Genomic DNA, 21274 nt, shown 5'->3' with positions numbered 1-21274 from the left:
TCCTTGTGGTATAAAGTTAGGTTGTATGAAATTTTTTCTGTTTCTTTTAATTAATTAATTTATTTTTAACATCTTTATTGAAGTATAATTGCTTTACAATGTTGTGTTAGTTTCTTGTTTCTTGATGTAGGCATTTATAACTATGAATTTCCCTCTTAGAAAATCCTTTTGTTGCATTCCATAAGTTTTGGTATGTTTTGTTTCCTTTTTCATTTGTCTCAATGTATTTTTTGATTTCTCTTTGATTTCTTTTTTGACCCATTGCTCAGGAATGAAGTATTTTTATGAAAATAGAATTACTTATAATTCTAGAACTTAGTGTAATTTAGTTGCTAATTTAAAAACTGAATATCATATTTCATATATGTTCCATCAATATCACATGTATGGTATACAAATATAAGAATAACATGGATTATTTAATATTAAATTTTTTCCCCAAATGTTAGGAATACCGCAATAAATTCTGAGTATCTACAGAACCACAAACTGGAACATTCAAAAAAGCAAGAAAATGGAGGTTTGACACTATTGGCAAGTGAATTCACTGTGCAAAAATCTATTAAGTCTGCACTAATAGCAGAGAAGCATCTGAGAAGTTAAAGTTTTTTTCTTACCTATCTTGCTGCTCAAATATTTGCATACTCTAAAGCTGTGTGTGTATCTCTACTCCCTAACCTTCACAACATTCTGATAGTTTCCTTTTGTTTTTGAGGACACAGAGCAAGAAATATGGGGAATCATTCCCCTGAGGCCTTGAAAAGTATTAGAGAGCAGATATTTAAGATCACAGTTCCCCATGTGGTACTGCTGATTGTCATATTCTGAGTGACAAAGGCATTCATGTGTTCTTTTAAATGTGTGTGTGTATGTTTATTATATGTAGGGGCCTTCTAAAATATGAGGACCCAAACACAGGTCCCTCTTGCCCAGCTATAATTACAGTACTAGTTCTAGCCTTTTTACGAATGCCAGGCAGTATCTTTTACTTAGGACCCATTTTATCCATTTAGGTCACTTATCTACCTTTGAAGATTTTAAGGTATCCCTTCCCTTCTTTGATGACTTCCTGTATTCGTTTTCTATTGCCAAGTAACAAATTACCACAAATTCAGTAACTTAAAATAATGGCATTTATTATCTCAGTTTGTGTGGGTCAGGAGTTTGAGTCTGACTTAGATGGATCCTCTGCTCAGAGTCTCATAAGGCTATAATCAAGGTGTTATTTGGGCTGAATTTTCATCTGAGAGCTTGACTGGTAAAGAATCTACTTCCAAATTCATTTTGTTTGTTGGTAGAATTCATTTCCTTATGGCTATATGATTGAGAGTCTTGGCTTTTTTGCTCACTGTTGGCTAATGCCCACCCTCAGGTTCTAGAGGCTATCCAAAGATTCTATAGGCCACTTGTAGTAACTTTCCATGTGGGCTTCTTCAACATGGCTGCTTACTTCATCAAACCATTAAAGAGAACCTCTCTCCTCAGGGAAGGCCCAGTTCCTTTTTAAAGGGCTTTTTCCAGTTTAAGTCAGGCCCATCCAAGATAATCTCTCTTTTATTTATTCATAATCAATTTTTATGAGACCTTAATTACATCTGGAAAATTCATTCACCTTTGCCATATTCTATTGGTTAGAAGTAAGTCATGGGTTCTGTCCACAGTCAAGGGGAGAGGATTATACAGGGTGTGAATGCAAAGGGGTGGAGATCATCTTAGAATTCTATTTATCACACTTCCTATTCCAGAAAGTTATTTCTTAAGTTTTCCCAGGTTTGCCTACTTAACACCTCAGTAAACTTCTCTGAGAAATGTAGGATAATAATAAGAATTATCAGGTTATGGTTAATTCATTTTCTTTCTTAATGGTAGTATAGGATGTACAGATAGAAACTGCTCAAGCTGATCTACGCCTGTACCATTACTACTCTGACAAGTACTACTAGTACTAGTACTACTATTACTACTATGATTACTATTAGCTAACACTTATCAAAGTATTACTATATACCCAGTATTCCTCGAAGTGTTTTAGCAGAATTTAATCTTTGTAAAAACCTTACCAGATAAGGGCTATTTTTTTCATGTGCATTTGATATTTCTGGAACCATTTGGTTAGAGAAGTTTAGAACAGGCAGTAAGTAAGAAGTAGAGAAAAATTTTTAATTCAGGTAGTAAATCTTCAGAGCCCATTTTTGTAATCACTAAATTAGACTGTCTCATATTATAGTACTTAGAAACTTCAGTTTTCCTCTTCAGTTGTTCCTTTTTCAAGTTTATACTGTTTTTCAAAAGTTCAGTTTTCCTCGCTCAATTGCTACAACTGAAATTCATTTAAAACTGTTTATTATTTTAGGGTTTTTTGCTTTTTGTTTTTGGATTTTTTTTTTTTTTGTGATACTGCTTTACTCCAGCACTTTTTTTCTAGAAGTCTATTCAGCCTGTATATATAAATAAGCCCACAATGGTGGGTAAAATATGGAAATCCTTCAGTACTGATTGGTAAGTAGCCGCCCTACCGTGAATACCCCTCCTACCAGCCAGTCTGTCTTGGTGCCCAGCTGAAGAACCCCTGGGTTCTCCACAATCCTACAACTAGAGGATTAACATTTGATAAAATAGGGGGTCTTCAAACCTTCTTGTATTCTAATGGACCAGTGTCTGGTACCACAAGGATTGATAAACATTCTGAATATCATCCCACCTATAAATTGAAGCCGTGTCTTTTTCTTTTTTCAGTGTCTTTGCATTTCTGTTTTACCTAATTTGAATTTTCCTTCTATTGTACCTATTCTGACAGCCACTTTAAGTTCTACATTATAAGTCAGATCAAGCATCACCTGTTCTGTGAAATTTTCCTATATTCCATGAGGAAGTTTTAGGTTCTGTTGTTTCACATTTCTTTTATACTTAGTATATACTTAGTATATACCTCCATGATAGTAATGATCTCATAATGTATATCTATATATATGACTCTTTCTCTACCAGAGGCAGTGTCATTTCCTCTGGGCATCCCCAATGTTTAGAACAGTGTGTGAATAAATAATAAAGGCTGTACTTGTTGAATGAAACAATGAATGATTGGTTAGATTAACCAGCAGGTAGACAGCTAAAGAGACTGTAAACACATGGTTGAGGATATTTGAGGAGATTCAAACACAATAAAACTGTCTAACTGGAGTTTTAGGGAGGCAAGTCTAGAATATGAGCAAGAAAGAAAATTGATCAGTTGGAGTTCATGTTCAATTACTTTCCCTTTGCCATTAGCCAAGACAATTGAGAGTGAACTATTATAAAAATGATTCCTATCTGCTTATAGAAGACAAAGAGAAACCTAATGAACTCTGTTATTCCTATCCCATTTCTCTTTTTATAGAATGGAATTTTAAATATTGATATTATTTATAATTTGCTGAGCATCTATTTTATAATTGAGCACTACGTACTAAATAAATTACAATACATAATTTGTTATAACTGAGCCTCTATTTGTAATTTATTGAGCACCCATGTACTATGTTCTGTGCTAAGGACTTTACAAAGCTTAGCAATTAAGCAATGCAAATCTAATTGTGTTATTTCCTAACTTAAAACCTTTTAAGTGATTCCTCATTGCTTTCACAATGAAGTCCAGCTTTTAGGCAAGAAATCTATTAAATCAGTTCTCATGTTAGAGATTACTTCTTCTAGGAAGGCATTACTGATTCTCCAAGTCTAGATTAGGTGATCCTCCTAAAACCCACGCAGTATTTCAACTAAGTTGAAAGCCCCAAATTATAGAAATAAGTATTAACCACCCTGCACTAATTTCTTATTACTTACAAAAATTTCCTGTTTACTTTTCTGTCTCCTTCACTGTAGTAGAGATTTCTTGAGGACAGGCACCTAATATAGGTCTGGAACACCGGCATTGCTAAATAAATATTGAACGAATAGATTAATTTAAGGGAGAAATGATGTTAAAAAACGACAACCAAACCTCACCATATATTTGCTAGGCTGCTTTTGCTTTGCAAAACACACTTATATTTATCCTATCATTTAGCCCTCTCAACTGATTTGAATTATAGCCATTATCACCATTTTAAAGAAGAGAAAACTGAGTAACACACTTATTTCAAGGAACAGGCACGTAAACAGGCGTCCTTGGACGTAAGCCCAGATATCCCAACAAATACAGAGGCACCTTTTTCATTATACTCTGTGGCCTTCATGAAGGGTTGCCTCCCTAAATAAAACTGAATAACAGGGATACAACAGGTGGAAGGGTATGACTGGAAGCGCTTGCTCTGGCACAGGACGGAAAGAAAAGATGTGTTTGTGCCACTCCCTCGTGACTTAGACAGTTTGAAGCACATTTTCTGACTTTTTAATATAAACGATAAACAACCTAACATACTCCAGCCTTTTTCGAAAATCTTTACCTCAGCTCTTTAACTTTCACCTACCTATTTCCTTCCTTCCTTCCTTCCTCTCTTCCTCCCTTCCTTCCTTCCTGAGGCTCATAGAGGGCGCTCACAAAGCGCTACTCACTGGTTGGGCAAGGCTCCACTCAAAAAACACACCTCACTGCAACTGAAAGGCGCAGCGCCACCACCTCAGACTTCCTTCTCTTTTCCACGGCAGGAGGCGGGGCCAATTTTTCTCATTCAAATAAAAAACCAGAAGATTTGCATGGGGAACGGCCAGTCCGTGAGCCCATTGGCTAAAAGCATGGTGGGCGTGACCAATATTACGACCGCCGAGCCCCGCCTACGATAATTTGCATAACGGCCCCGGCGCGTGCAAGGGAGAAGCGGGTTTGTTTTTGAATCTGCGGAGGCGGCGGCGGCGGCGGCAGCGGCGGCGGCGGCGCGGCGACTGGAGCGCGCGAGACTGAGGCTGCAGCGGAGGGGACGGAGGCGCGGGACGGCTCTGTAGGAAGGAATTTGGTTCCCCCTCCCTCCTCTCCCACCTCGAAAGGTATATGTGAGTCCCAGGGTCTGTTATAACCACATTTTGTTAAATTATTATTGTATTTCTTCAGAGTCGAGACCGCATTATGGCGGCTGCGGGAGCTGTGTTTGCGCCTGCGCGGTTGCGGAGCTGCGGGCGGGCGCTGCATGGGAGCACGTGATCTTGCGGGGTCGGGCTCTAGCTGCAGTTGTGCAGCTGGCGGGGCGGTGGCTGCGCAAGCGCAATATTCATTTTCAAGATAGAATGTTCTTGTTGGACGCCATTCGGGTTCTAGATTTAATTTTCCTCATTCTTGAGGGGTTTCGTTTTGTTACGCTCGAATTCCTATATTTTAAATGGAAAACATTTCTCTTATGTTGTATTCCCGTACCGACCTCAAACTCCTTTCTTGTATTTCTCCGATTCTCTGAGAAGCTGTGGACTTAATTTTGTGTAAAAATGATTGTCCCCTTGTGGTTCTCGATTTTTACTTCACTTTAAGGGTATTGCTGGATTCAAGTTTATATTTAGGGAGCGGAAGATCAGCACCTAGTGGTGTTCTCACGGGAAGTGCAATTATTTGAACTGCATATTTGCAAATACATTTTTAACCCTATCTTTACCAGTTCTGTTGGAATGTTTTCAAACTAGAAACAATTTGATTTTTGGAAAAATGAGGGGGAGGGGGCATTGGAAGAATCTGTATAATGTCATTTAAAAAGAAATCTCAATCTCCTTGGGTATTTATTTTTTAAAAAAATATTTGATCCTCAGTCGGTGAAGTTTTAATTTAATCAGTGTGTGCCTCTGATCTTGCTTGCATTTGAGTTTTACATTTTTTCTGTCTCTGATCACTTGTCCATTACTGCTTCAGTTAGATTATTTTTGGTACCTTGACTTTTAAAATTAATCATTGCCTTACCATTTTGTTTATAATGATATATAAAGTATAGTACTTAAACTTGGTAAATTTTTCTGATAAAGAATTCTACAAAGAACTCCCAACTACACTGAGGCCTTTATGAGGAAATTGTGAATCATTGATAAATCAGTTGATTAAAAAAAACAAACTGCCATATATACATGTGTGTAAGATACAATTGTGTTAGATTTTTAAAAATTGTATGTTCCTGGTTTTAGTTTCTTAAAGTAGTTATAAGTATGTTACTGATTATTTTACTTTAAAATGGTAGTGTCACTATATTTAAATCTTATATAAACCCCTGGGAGAAGTTTTATACATTTGATATAATTCTACCATTGTGTAAATTATTTCTTACTGAGCTGAAAACTTGTAAATGGTTGTCATAAATTTCATCTGTGGTTTGTATATACAACAATTGTTTTCTTGGTTGGTTATGTAACTCTGAGTTTAAGTCAGTCACTTGTCAGATGAAGAAGTGGCTATTGCTTTATAATCTTGGTTGGTTTAGGGACTTTATTGCCTACAAGAACGGTTAAGTATCAAATAGATGTAATTGAAGGGAGTACTTTTGGTTGGTGGAGTTTTAAAAAATGACATCACAAAGGAGATAGAATGAAGTGAAGGGAATAATTCTTTTTTTCTCAACAGAAAATTTGTTGATATAATTTTTGAACCCCTGAAGTCTTCTACAGAGAAATATATTTAGAGAGCACTGTGTAATCTTTTCCCTTTTATGCTTCCAGGGTAATTACCCAGCACATCGCCTCCACCCTCCAGACATTATTTCAGGTGTTGTAGAGTTGGAAATACATTGTATTTTCTGTATCTACGTCTATGTCTGTGTGTATGTGTTAGGTTAAGAAAAGAACTTTGATCATAGGGCATGGTTCATTCTGCCCTTCCAAAAAAGTGAAATATTTTGGTTTATATATTTAAGCTTTTGTTTTCATTTGCATATACAAATGATTGCCTCTTAGGTTAATGTGGAAGATCATAAGAGGCACTTGAAACACTGAAGAACATAATGTACTATGTAAATATGTATTGGTAGGACAGTTTTGCTGTTACATTTCTTAGAAAGGCAAATATAGTTCTATAAATTTAAAACTAAGATTAATGAATTGTCTGAACATCTACTGTTTGTTCATTGGTACTCTATCAATAACAAGCGTGTTGTGGAATTTCAGTTAATATTAAGACTAGGTTACCAAATGAATACCAAGTTACTGGGAGTCATTTAAAATCTTTTTCACTATAGCACATTTGGAAAGTATTGAAAATTAATTAGAAATAAACACTTTTTTGGTGATTTTTGTGACATTTCCATTTATTTATTGATCAATTAGTTTATCATTTGGATCATAATTTCATTCCTTCCCTTTTAACTTAGTATTTTATTGTGGATATTTATCCATTTCATTATTCTTTTGAAATTTTTTTTTAATGATTACATAGTAGTTATTTTGTGAAAATATCCCAAATGATCAAATGTTCTTGAAATATATTTTTAAATGGCTATGTAATATTGGTGTCTTTAATAAGAATGTACTGTGACTTACTAAATCTTTCTTTCCTTATTGAACATTTTGTTGCCCATTTCTCTATTATAAATAAAGCTGCAGTGAACATCCTTGTACATGAGTCATGATCTACATCTCATAATATTTTTTTGAAATTACTGTTACAAAGGACTTTTAAAGTAATTTACAAAACTGATAAAAACTTAGTTTTATTGAAAAGCATTTCCTATACCACCATCAATTTGGTGGTTAGCATTTTTTCTGATAACTAGTGAAATTGAACTTTTAAATATTTAATATATATGCAACTTTCTCATTTGTTGTGACTTTGCTGTTTGAGGTTATTTTGTGTATCTTTTTCTGTGGTAAATGTTAATGTCTTCCTTATGTGTAAGTTATTTATGGATATTAGCCCTTTGCTTTTCATATTTTTTGAAGTATTTTTTGTTGTTTGTTTTTGTTTTTCGGTACGTGGGCCTCTCACTGTTGTGGCCTCTCCCGTTGTGGAGCACAGGCTCCGGACGCGCAGGCTCAGCGGCCGTGGCTCACGGGCCCAGCCGCTCTGTGGCATGTGGGATCTTCCTGGACTGGGGCACAAACTCGTGTCCCCTGAAGCTGCAGGCGGACTCTCAACCACTGCGCCACCAGGGAAGCCCTGAAGTTTTTTTTTAGTTAAGATTTTTTTTTTTTAATTGCTATGGTTTTACATATTTAGAATTGTTACATTTTTATGAAGTCAAATGCACTGCTTTTTCATGTGTTATTTCTTCCAGGACTTCTCTGCATAAAAAATATTGTAAGATGAACTAAATGTTCGTCTGTTCTGTTTATTTTTTCTAGATGTTTTAATTATCTTAAAAAATACCTTTTGGCCTATATGGAGTTTATTTTGACATTGCGTAAAGATGGGTTGCTAGTTTCCGTCTTTTCCTAATTTTCTTAGAATTTTATGTTGATGATACATTTCTTCTTTTGATCATAACTTACTAAGTTTGAGCTATCAATTCTGCTTCATTTACTAGGGATATTTAACTTGAGGTCCATTGACCTTTGGGGGTTCTAGAGATACTTAAAAAACTTCCGTGGATTCCATGATATACGCAATTTTGTGTGAGTGTACATATGTGCTTTTTTTTTCCTGGGGAAAGAGTTACAGTTTTATCAGCTTCTCACAAGAATATGTAATGTAAAATCTAAAAGCAGGTTAACAACCCTGGAACTGGGCCTTGTTTATATAGCAGTACTGCATTGTCTTATTTGCTGTAGTGCTATAGACTATATAAATATATGAAGGGGCAGTAGATATCATTCCTTTTCACAATTTTCTAAGCTAATTTTCCCTCCTTTTGTACATACATTTGGCAAAGTTTAAAAACCAACTATTTGAAGTTTTGTTTAGAATTGCATAAAACCTAAATTAGGGTATGTTTACATCTTTATACTGTTAGTTTTTTTTTAATTCACGAATATGATGCATTTTCTGTAGATCCCACAAAAATGTATTGTTTTTAGGAACTCTGAGAAAAATTGTGGTACTGTTACTTTCTATTAAGGTGTTATCTTACTGGTTTCCTATAATGGTATAATGTTAAAAGAGATGACATGATAGAGGATATAGGACATTTGCAGTTTTAATCTGCTTTAGAATATAGCATCATGAAAATAGTGCAAGTATGAAGTTAGAAATGAGAAAAATAGGTTACCAAGATAGTGTTCTACAGTATTTGAAAACAGAATTTTCCTTGTGTATTTAACGTAGACCTTTTTTTTTTCCCAAATTTATTTATTTAATTTATTTTTGGCTGTGTTGGGTCTTCGTTGCTGTGTGTGGGCTTTCTCTAGTTGCGGCGACTGGGGGCTACTCTTCATTGTGGTGCACAGGCTTCTCATTGTGGTGGCTTCTCTTTTTGCGGAGCATGGGCTCGGCGCATGGGCTTCAGTAGCTGTAGCATGCAGGCTCAGTAGTTGTGGCTCGCTGGCTCTAGAGTGCAGGCTCAGTAGTTGTGGTGCGTGGGCTTAGTTGCTTCGTGGAATGTGGGATCTTCCTGGACCAGGGCTTGAACCCGTGTCCCTTGCATTGGCAGGTGGATTCTTTTTTTTTAACATCTTGATTGGAGTATAATTGCTTTACAATGTTGTGTTGGTTTTTGCTTTATAACAAATTGAATCAGCTACACATGTACATATATCCCCATATCTCCTCCCTCTTGCGTCTCCCTCCCACCCTCCCTATCCCACCCCTCTAGGTGGTCACAAAGCACCGAGCTGATCTCCCTATGCTATGCGGCTGCTTCCCACTAGCTATCTATTTTACATTTGGTAGTATACATAAGTCCATGCCACTCTCTCACTTTGTCCCAGCTTACCCTTCCCCCTCCCCATGTCCTCAAGTCCATTCTCTATGTCTGTGTCTTTATTCCTGTCCTGCTCCTAGGTTCTTCAGAACCATTTTTTTTTAGACTCCATATATATGTGTTAGCATATGGTATTTGCTTTTCTCTTTCTGACTTACTTCACTCTGTATGACAGTCTCTGGGTCCATCCACCTCACTACAGATAACTCAACTGCATTTATTTTGATGGCTGAGTAATATTCCATTGTATATCTGTGCCACATTTTCTTTATCCATGCATCTGTTGATGGACACTTAGGTTGATTCCATGTCCTGACAATTGTAAATAGAGCTGCAGTGAACATTGTGGTACATGACTCTTTCTGAATTATGGTTTTCTCAGGGTATATGCCCAGTAGTGGGATTGCTGGGTTGTATGGTAGTTCTATTTTTAGTTTTTTAAGGAACCTCCATACTGTTCTCCATAGTGGCTGTATCAATTTACATTCCCACCAACAGTGCAAGAGGGTTCCCTTTTCTCCACACCCTCTCCAGTGTTTATTGTTTGTAGATTTTTTGATGATGGCCATTCTGACTGGTGTGAAGTGATACCTCATTGTAGGTTTGATTTGCATTTCTCTAATGATTAGTGATGTTGAGCATTCTTTCATGTGTTTGTTGGAAATCTGTATATCTTCTTTGGAGAAATGTGTATTTAGGTCTTCTGGCAGGTGGATTCTTAACCACTGTGCCACTAGGGAAGCACGACCTTTTTTTTTTTAAACAGAGAAAATTTGAAAAGTTATCTGATTCATTTTTTGGCCAGTGTGGAGCCTAATAAATAATATATAATTAAGGTAAAAAATTTTCATTTTAGTCTCTTTTGGTAACATTAAATATTCCTCTCATAAGGATGTGTCCCTAAGTATTAGTATACATTCATTCTCTATTAAATCTATTCTTTGTGCTGATTGCAGTGAAAAGTATAATCTTGATTGATAGTGTATTTTAGTTGTAATCCTACTTTTTAAAAATTATTTTTATATTAGGTACAGGAAAGAATGTCAGATTATTGTAAAAATATTTTTGTTGAATATAGTTAAACTTGAAAAATTGGTGGTTGCATGTAAAGAAGAAATCAAGGAAGTTAAAGATAGAAATCAAATGGTAAAATATTATTGGCTTTATAAAAATAACTCTAGAAAATAGGTAGAAATTGTGTTAAGATATTATTGGCTTTTCTTCAGCATTTTTTTTCTAATGAAAAAATTTTGTCTTTGGTTATTTTTCAAGCAAATCCACTTATAGCAGTTTGCATATTTTTATTTTTTTGTGTATGACCTTTGCCCTTACCTGAGAACTTTTCATAGTTCTGATGTATTGTGGTATCTGTGTTTTCAGACTATAATAGTTAATTAGGGACAGGAGAAATGCTACTAGAAAAATGCATATGGATAGGGGCAAGAAGAGATGGCTGGCATCTTGATAGAGAAGAGCTGTCAGATTCCAAGTGTTAGAACAAGAATTTAAAAACTTAGTTTTGGGCTTCCCTGGTGGCGCAGTGGTTGAGAGTCCGCCTGCCGACGCAGGGGACACGGGTTTGTGCCCCGGTCCGGGAAGATCCCACATGCCGCGGAGCGGCTGGGCCCGTGAGCCATGGCCGCTGAGCCTGCGCGTCCGGAGCCTGTGCTCCGCAACGGGAGAGGCCACAACAGTGAGAGGCCCACGTACAGCAAAAATAAAAAAATAAAAAAATAAAAAATAAATAAAAAACTTAGTTTTGAGGTTACTTAATTTGGGAATTGTTATTCTTAAAGACACATTATTTATAGCACGTTCATTATGGTAATAGATGATCTTATTATGATTCTGAATTATAGGAATATTTAATTATGCTAAATTTGTTCAAGAAGACAAAGAGGTGTATGATTTGGTTTGGAAAGATTTCTATTATACTTTTTGTTTTTAAGTTTTGAGGTATATGGAAAATTCATACATTATCATACCAAGTTTTTCAAAGGAGTCACATGTAGAAAGAAGTTTGAAAGTTCTTGCTTTTGAGTTCCTAACAGCTGTAGGACATTATAAATAAAAATAAGGTGATATTTTAACAGTAGATTATAAAAAATATCAAGTAGCTCTGGGGAGCATTGTCCTTGTTAGTTTCCTAGAGTATCTAGAAACTACGTATCCATTAGTGGAGCTTCTTTTTTAAAATCCTTGCCCATTTGATCTTGTTATGTTCTTTAGAGAATCCAAGACTAAAAATTACTTCTCAGTGTTCTTAGATTGTCATGCAATCTGCAGAGGAAATCAGTGTTTTTTTTCTGTTATTTTACTTTTTTCAAAACAGAGAAGTGAATTCCACAAAATTAAACCGTTTATATATGCTTCAGGTTGTACGGTGGAATCCATCTTGTATCGGAGACACTATGATTGCTGGGCAGCATTTCCAGTTTTTTAAGTGCTGCAAAGTGAGAAAACCAGGGCGCTAGTGTTTATTTATACAATGTGAACGTTTTCAGTTTTGAATTTTGATCTTTGGGTTTTTGAGTCTTTAAGAGAATGACCCGGGCGTCTGCTTGGTCACCTTCCAAAAAATGTGGCAGGCCTAAGGGTACAGTTGATATTATCTTCCTGAGAGTCTTTATAATTGGGCCTATATAAACATGAATGTCTGGGAAATGAAGATGACCTTTACCATCAGAAATATTAACTTTACCATCAGAAATATTCACTTATTCATGTCTGCAATTTTTCATTGTTTAGAATATTATTAAGAATTTTGTGTTATTTTTTGTTATACAAAAAACAATTATCAGTTATAGTTCTAGTAACTAGGAATAACTAGATATATTCCCTTTAGTTTGGGAGAGAGACCCCTTTTTATGATGATGATGTGAGGTAGTAGTGTTATTATGTCAAACCGTATAATCCTTTCTCCCTTTCTTTGTTGTTTGTGTAGCCCTGTGTTACTTTGGGAACTGTTGTCTTGGTAGGTACCCAGGAATTATGTGTATGGCACTTTTACATTCTAATAAGGAACTTGAATTGTATGTTGGAATAGTGGTTCTGAGAACTGACGGCTGTAAAAGGATCTCTCCTTGAGCCAGTAATTGTCCAAGATGATGTCTTCCATTTTGTGGAAAGGTAAACTTAGAAGGTAGGAAGAGTTTCTGCTGTTTTGAGGACCAGGAGCAAAAGAAAAAGAGATTTTGGTGAATCAATAATGAACGACTTGACTGCTTCAGCTCATTTTCAACTAAGACTTGCCAGCTTAGGAGTGTACCTGCCCTGTTACCATTATTAGATTAAATGTCTCAAGAGAAGGAAGAAATGGGGAAGAGTATGGGAAAAGAGACTATTTTTTGAACTTCTTTTATTTCCTTTTAGGTAGTCAATGTCAGGAGCTGATTGGATTACAGTAAAGGCTAAACTGCTCTGAGACACTCTGTTACTGTTAAGGATGATGTTTATTTCTCTTGTGTAATAATACAGAGAAAAACTCTTCAGGTTTGTAAGTGGCTTTGGCTTAATGTATGGTTTCCATATGTTGAACATGGTTTCTGGGTTGAACATGGCTGCTTTCACCAGCCAGGGGCAAGGGAGAAAGAACAATGGGAGTGCACGCTCATTGTTTTGAGAGCCTCATCTGGAAGTAGTACTATCATTTAGATTCATGTGTTATGGGTGAGAATTTAATCACTGGAACATACTTAGCTGGGAAATGTAGTATCTGGCTGGACAACCATGTGTTCAGCTAAAATTAGAAAATTTTATAAAAGAAGGAGAGAAATGGGTATTAGAGAACAGTTAGCCTTTTCTGCTACTAAAGGCAGCTGGAGAAGTGGTCTCTAATTAATTCATAATTTGATATTGAAAACTGGTTTTCTGTTTTAAGAATTAGATCCAGTTGTAACTATATATCTTCCTTTGAAATGGAATTTTGAGAGCTTTGTAATCATGATTCCTGACAGATTGTAGTTACTATAAATATTTACCTTATTAGGCAGAGTTTTTCCTCTTTCTGCTTGCTTTTGAAAACATTAAATCATGATTAGTTTTGCAAGAATTCAGTGTACTATCTTTGAATCTTGCCAGTTAACTTACTTTAAAAGGATGAAGGACTGTAGGTAAACTCTGACAATTGTTTTAACTGCTTCTTTTAGTTTCAAAGTTGAGTTTATGATTTCTCAAGATGGAAAATGTGATTTTTGAGGGCCTTGTAATATACACAGGTAAAAAATAACTGTGGTCATAAATTCTTTGCTTACAAGTAAAACTTATCTGATAAGTAAGTAATAAGTAACTAATTAAAAACAGCTCTTTGTAGATGATAAGTGTAACACAATAGATATCTGTGTAAGGCACAGAAAGTGGGACTCTGTTGGGGGGAGGTCAAGGAAACCTTAGAAGAGTTGTATTTAAAAAAATTTTTTTAAAAAATATTTATTTATTTATTTGGCTGCACCGGGTCTCTGTTGCGGCACGTAGGATCTTCAGTTGCGGCATGTGGGATCTAGTTCCTTGACCAGGGATCAAACCTGGACCCCCGGTATTGGGAGCTTAGGGTCTTACCACTGGACCACCAGGGAAATCCCAGAAGAGTTGTATTTTAAAAGAAGAATTACAAGGATATTCTTAGTAAAGGGAGTAAAGAGGGTATTCAAAATCTCAGAGGTGGGAAAGAAAGTATTATGTTTAGGAGAACATATTCTGATATAAATCCTTGATTTTTGTAAATAAAAAATCATTGATGCCATGGTGCCTACATAATGTACCTAATAAAGGATATTGTTATCCTCAGCTGGAAGTTCTTTAATTTCTCTTTTTACTTTGTATCTCTTTTAAAGGCATTTATTCCTTTCAACTTTTATGTTTATAGTTATTTGTGTAGTACTTTATAAGCTTCCTGCAGTTAGGAATTTTATCTTACTGATGTATCTGGCAAATGTCGCATTTTAAGGACAAACCCTTTCTAATTAGGTATAATAAGACTGCTAATAAAAGTATAAAATTGCATTCCACAATACCTACCTTAATATTCAATAAATATTTGCTTATTGAAAGAATAGAACCCCTTTGTTTTAGGTGCAAAAAAAAAAGGTAAATGTTCTAGCTCCTTTCATTTAATGCATGATAATCTACATGTCAGAACTTTTAGTTGTTGTTGTTTTTAAATAATTAACCATGAAGTTTACTTAAGCAAGCATCCACTGGGTAAATTGTCAAAAGATTTGACAGACACTTTGCATGTGGAAAATTATAAATAGTAAAATAACTTGGAAAAAATTCTTCAATCCCATTCATTAAGAAATAGAAAAAATTTAAAAAACACCATTGCTTACCTATTAATAAGAAGTTTCTAAAATGTAATTCTGAAGGACATATGTATGAAATTAATAAGGGTTTGATGAAAAGATGGAATGACATAATTATTTTGAGTTGTGTAACTCTCTTCTCCATCAAACATATTTTAAGTGATATAATAGTTGGCAGATTAAAAATATGCAAGCAAATTGACAGAAGAAAAAGAAAGAACAAAAGAAAAGACAAAGAATTTTCCTAAAACCAGTTAGTAATATCATGAAGTGGAAAGTATAGTAATTTTGTATTGGAACCTGGCCAATTTGTGTTTCCCAGCAGTATTTCTTACATATAAAATGGTGATACCACCTACCTGGTAGGCTTATTTTGAGAGATTAAATGAGATTAATTATATAAAATGTTAGCATTTGTTCCTGACACACTTTTAATCTCTGGCTTCAACCAATTGATGAATCTATTAGTAAGACATGAATATTTACTAAGAGGCAGCTACGTGAAGCTTTAGGGAGCCCTGCAGTACAAGGAGATATATGGAAAATGACAGTATTCTTCCTTACTGGAGTTAGAACTTACATACATTTAAAAAGCAACTTAGAAAAGTAGGTTTAATCATGCCCCTTACTAGTAGGAAAAATATGAATTTAGAAACATAGTTTATTTGCAAAGGTTTGTGAGAGAGTCCAGCTTTAGGACTTATTCATTAAATTAAAACAAAAACAAAACCAAAAAACACTACCAGAGTATTTAAGAATAAAAACCCCTCAAAGATTACTAAATCTCTGAGCCTCATCATGGTGAAAAAGCAGCCATTTTCTCACATTAATTATTTATCTTCAAGGTTTGTCATAATTCTTCAGACTGTCGTTATTGCCAAAGTTACAGATGAAGTCATTTATTTTGGGAGCTAGATCCACATAGAATTATCCTGTTTTCTTTTTGTAATTTTAGGGTGCAGGGTGATCCCTCACCCCTTATTTACCCTTCAGCTATGGAACTTGCTGGGCATGCTCACTTAAAATTGAGGCAAAACAAAGTGTCAGTTTTCTTCCATAACCCTTCCCGTGGCCAAGTTTCTGCCCCTAAGGTACAGATTTGATCATATAAGTTTGTTTAATAATTTTCTGATTCTTTATTTCGATGTTTTGTTTGACTCGTTTATTGAACTAATGACGTATTGTTAAGTATAGAAAGGCTTCTCTTTGTCTGCTTAACAAAACTATGTCCATTTGATATAAGAGTTAAGTTCTGTCTAGTTTTATAAAGCATAATAATTTACTTATTTATTTGCTTGATTACAAGATTAGGAACCAAGAGCCATTTAATTTATCTCAATGAGATTTTGCCTGCATTACTTAAAACTGTATGGTATCATGGTTCTCTAAGAGTCCCACATTTGTCAGTGTTCCTTGTCTGTCAGGAAGTGATATTCTTTATTCCTCTTAAAGCTGGGAATCCATAAGTTATGAAAGAGATACTGTATTGATTTCCTGTGAAGACCTAGAAGGCATCATTTCTACATTTGAGATGCAGTCCTTGTTCCCTGTCATAGCTAATTAAAAGAGATTTGTTTTTAAACGTTGCATTTTTCTGTGGTCATGGTTACAAATTTGATTTATCCATTTTATTCTGAAAGGAAGGAAAACAGATTCTCATTGAAACTATGTAAGTGGGTTCATAAAAAGTAGAGAGACTCAGTTATGATACTTTATATAAGATTTAATCATTCTTCTAAGTAGTTTTTAAACAAGGCCAATCAATATATTCAGTATTTTTTTATAGTATTGTTCTTAAAATATTCTCATAGATTATTAGCTTAAAACCTGTAGTAAGGTCTTTCATAGGATATTCTGCCCCCCCCCCCGGAATTCTGAGGGTATTGGATCAAGATACTATTTAAATTACTATTTATACAAAATATATCTTAAATTGAGGGTTAAAGGTAGATTAAGAAGAAAGTATTTTTCTTATATGACCATTAAAAAGAAAATGTTAACCACAATTAAATCATTTCATTTAGTCCTAAATAATTCTTATCCTCCTGATCTAGAGTTAAGTAATCTACTTACACGAAGTTGTCTGCCCTGAACTATAACAGAATTATGGAAATCATGACTCATTCTCTTGATACAGTTATGACAGAGGTCCATCCATGAAGGTAATTTTATACCAGGATGCCTGTATCCATGAATCTCATCCATGTAATAGTAATAGTTGAGATGATTTGGTACAATCCTTTACTAAGGATTTTTTAATGTTTATTTAGAAGACACTTTTTTTCCCCCTCAGGTACAGTGGCAGCAAGGATCGTGACTCATTTTTGTTTCTTGATTTTCATTTTTCCAGGCTAGCCTACTTGCTTTCTATATCTGGTATACCGCTTTCATCCTTAGAATTTTATTCACCATTGTGGGGATTTCTCTCACCCCTCTTCTGTGTAGGACCTTTGTTTTCCATGTGCTATGTCTTTTTATTGACTTATTCTGTCATTAGGGGGAGTGGACCACATTCTCTAGTAGCTTTTTGAGAAAGAATATATAGGAGATATGTTCTTTGAGACTTATGTGTGTCTGAAAATTGTCATTTTATATTTTTAATGCTTGATTGATAGTTTGGCTAGGTATACAAAGCTAGGTTGGAAATCATTTTTCTTTAGAATTTTAAAGGCACTGCTCCATTAGCTTTTTACTTCTGTTACTACTGAGAAATCTGAAGCCGTGCTTATTTTTGATTTTTTTCCCTCAATGGAAGCATGTAGAATCTGTTATTAGTTTCCAGGTGTTCTGAAATTTCACTTTAATTCCTTCATATGGATCTATTTATTATTGTTTGCTGGAATTCATCAGGCCCTTTCAATTTAGCAGCTGTTGCCTTTCAGTCCTGGAATTTTTCTTAAATGATTTCATTGGTGATATTTTCTGCCATTCTATCATTCCAATGTGAATTTTTGGATGGATACTCAAATTTTCTTCTCTCTCTTGTTGACAGCTTTGTCGTTTTGCTCAGGTAGATTTTTTTTTTTTTTTTTTTGGGGTATGCGGGCCTCTCACTGTTGTGGCCTCTCCCGTTGCGGAGCACAGGTTCCGGACGTGCAGGCTCAGTGGCCATGGCTCACGGGCCTAGCCACTCTGCGCCATGTGGGATCTTCCTGGACCGGGGCATGAACCCGTGTCCCCTGCATCGGCAGGCAGACTCTCAACCACTGTGCCACCAGGGAAGCCCTCAGGTAGATTTCTTATCATCAGGTCCTTTTATTGAGTTTTTCTATCATATTCCTAATTTCTGTTTTGTAATCCTTGCCTGTAGTATTCTATTCTTGACAAATGAATTCAGCATCTTTGGATATATATAGATATTAATTTATTTTTGAAGTTTTCTCCCTGTGTAGTCTGTTGCTTTGTGTTTTTTTTTTATTTCTGTCTTCCATCTTAGACTCTTAGACTTTTCTTAGTTGCCTTTCTCTTCCTTGCCTGACTGTATATAATATGTTGTGGAAGAGTAAAAAGTTGATTAGCATATCTAAATTTGTCAGTTTTGGACTTCATTATAGAGGCTGATCTGGGTGGGCTGTTTTTGGAGAGCTCCCAAGACCTTAAGGCCTTGTGTCTTGTGCTTGTTAACTACCCTCAGAGAGTAGTCTTACATTTTCATACATAGTAAGGATTGGATTGCTAGCATTCTGGGAGATTAATGGAGGAAGAGGATTGGATTCTCTTCAGTGAGCACTCAGTCCGTCTTTTTGGTATGCTACTCTCATTTTTAACTGTGGATATTGTTTTCAGACCTCTGCTAGGACTGGGGAGAGCAGGCATTCAGTGGAATGTGATGAGGGACATCTAGGGTATCTTACTGCTTCACAAGCAGCTTTCACTGGTATTCTCTTTTTTAGTCATACAATCCTACTATTTGCTCCCTTCACCCCAATTTCCAAAGTGCTTAGTTCTTCTAGTTTCTATGTCTTTTGAAGTTTCTGCCATGTAAATCAAACTGGTTCTTAATTTATCCCCAATGCAGCTTAGAATATAGTGTTTTGGGAACTGCTGACTTAGTTACCAGTGGTTCTGCTTATTTTCCAGCTCCGCAAATCATGTAGCTATTGTCCCTTTTACTTTTCTCTTTGTTCTTGAGGATTTATGCCTTCAAAAAATACCTCCACTGTAGTTTTAGTGTGATTTGAGGGAGTGAAGTTAGGTGTTTTCAGTTTATCATCTTAGTAACCTTCTAATGTTCCTTTTCTCTTATATATATATATATATATATATATATATATATATATATAATGTTGATAGTAACTTGTGTAATTAAAGTGTATTAACTAAATTAATGAAAAGTGTATTTACTTTCTACTTAATACGCTGAAACCATTTTTTAGGTTCCTAGGTTCCATGGAATTTTCAATATTCTGCATGTGCAAAGTTTTTTTTTCTCTTTTTTAAAAAAAATAAATTTATTTATTTATTTTTCGTTGCATTGGGTCTTCGTTGCTGAGTGCAGGCTTTCTCAAGTTGCTCCAAGTGGGGGCTACTCTTTGTTGTGTGCGGGCTTCTCACTGTGGTGGTTTCTCTCCTTGCGGAGCGCGGGCTCTAGGGCACGTGGACTTCAGCAGTTGTGGCTCGTGGGCTCTAGAGCACAGGCTCAGTAGTTGTGGTGCCTGGCCTTAGTTGCTCTGTGGCATGTGGGATCTTCCCGGACCAGGACTCGAACCCATGTTCCCTGCACTGGCAGGCGGATTCTTAACCACTGCGCCACCAGGGAAGCCCCAGAGTTTTCTAATAGTGTGATATATGATATATAAAAAGTGTAGTAGTTGACTGAACTTAATTCTCCTATAGTTCTTTTTCATTACTACTTGTGTGACCCCTGGCAAATGATTACATTCTCTGGTCGTGAAAAATTTGAGATTATAGCACTATTATTTTACATGGTCATTGTAAGAGTGAAATGAAAAAATTATATGAAAAGGGCTAGTTTTATTTAGGAAGAGGTAAAACATTGAGTAATCATGGAGATGTTTACCTTACATTAGAAATGCCTTCCAAATGTGTTTTGCTTTCACAAATAAGCAATGATTGGGTTTTCTGACTAACCCTTCCAAAACCAAATTTCTTTTAACCTATGACATTATATAATCAAGCTGTACTCTTTCTTAGTAATGTTAAAAACTTTTTAAAGTAAATAATATATTTCTATAATTTTTATAGACATTTTTCAGACTTTATTCTAACACATATTAGCTCCTATGTAGTGCCTCTAAAAACACTTTAAAAACTGAAAAATGCCCTGCAAAAGGTATTTTTTTCCACCTTGGGTTTTGAAGTACAGAGCTGTTTAGGTCAAGACTAAAAACTTAGCTGACTTCTTCTTCTTGCTAGAAAGTAAGAGTTGAGATCCTAAAAATGAAGGTTCCTAAGGATGTAGAATTTTCGGAGATTTTTGTGGTAGAAATGCAAACACAGGGAATTACTTTCAACTCACCATCTATTGAGCAAATACTATTTCACACTATGAAAGTGAGTGGAAAGTGAATTAAGTTGTTTCTGTCCTTTAAGAACTCATATATAAAGATATAAATAGTGAAATATGCTAAATATAATGATGGTATATATAAAAGACCTTGAGAGAGCAATTACACCTGGTTTGTGGGTTGGGCACAGTAAGGGGAAAGGAGAGCAAGGAAGAGATTGTCAGTGATAAGATAATTTAGGTTGAATCATGAGTAGGGTTTATTGGGTGAACCGGGACAGTCTCTTTGGGATAAAGAGTGAATGAAACATTGGCAGTGACACCACTTACCTGACTAACAGCCTAACCGTTATTCTTTCCTAAGTTGTTTCCGTGATGCACAGAAACAGAACCAGTGTGGGAAGGGACAGACAAAGCTCCAGTAGGCTTGGGCTGAGTGTAGTCTAGGATGTATTTTAGCTATTAGCACTTTCGTGAAGTTATTTAATTTTTGAGCATGTTTCCTCGATCACGAATTGGAGATAAAACCTATCTTGTAGGGTTAATGTGAGAATTAGTTTAAACAATGTATATAAAAACTTATATGAAGGCTTGATTTATATTAATGGACTTCCCTACTCCTTTGTCTTCTAAAGCCCCTTGCATGAAATAGGCAATCATTATATTGATTTGACTTACGTGCCTTGGGATAATAGAGAGGATATAGTAAAGTAGTAGTAAAATGATTGTAGTGGCTGGAGGAGGATTGATATAAGGAGGGAACTTAGATTATG

At 35.5% G+C, this 21274-nt stretch overlaps 1 protein-coding gene across 1 annotated transcript in view; it reads left to right on the top strand.

The window, feature by feature from the left end:
* Nucleotides 1-4915: 4915 nt before the first annotated feature.
* The window catches only part of ATF7IP (activating transcription factor 7 interacting protein), a 126490-nt gene continuing 110131 nt past the window's right edge, over nt 4916-21274 (top strand). Inside the window, exon 1 of the mRNA XM_060166835.1 lies at nt 4916-4962. The gene's annotated coding sequence lies outside the window, so the exon portion shown is untranslated. The remainder of the gene's footprint in view (nt 4963-21274) is intronic.

This window comes from Lagenorhynchus albirostris, chromosome 11 (genome assembly GCF_949774975.1).
Source record: "Lagenorhynchus albirostris chromosome 11, mLagAlb1.1, whole genome shotgun sequence".
NCBI lineage: Eukaryota > Metazoa > Chordata > Mammalia > Artiodactyla > Delphinidae > Lagenorhynchus > Lagenorhynchus albirostris.
The sequence above is the reverse complement of the archived record's forward strand: the minus strand, read 5'-3'. Positions and strand labels throughout refer to the sequence as shown.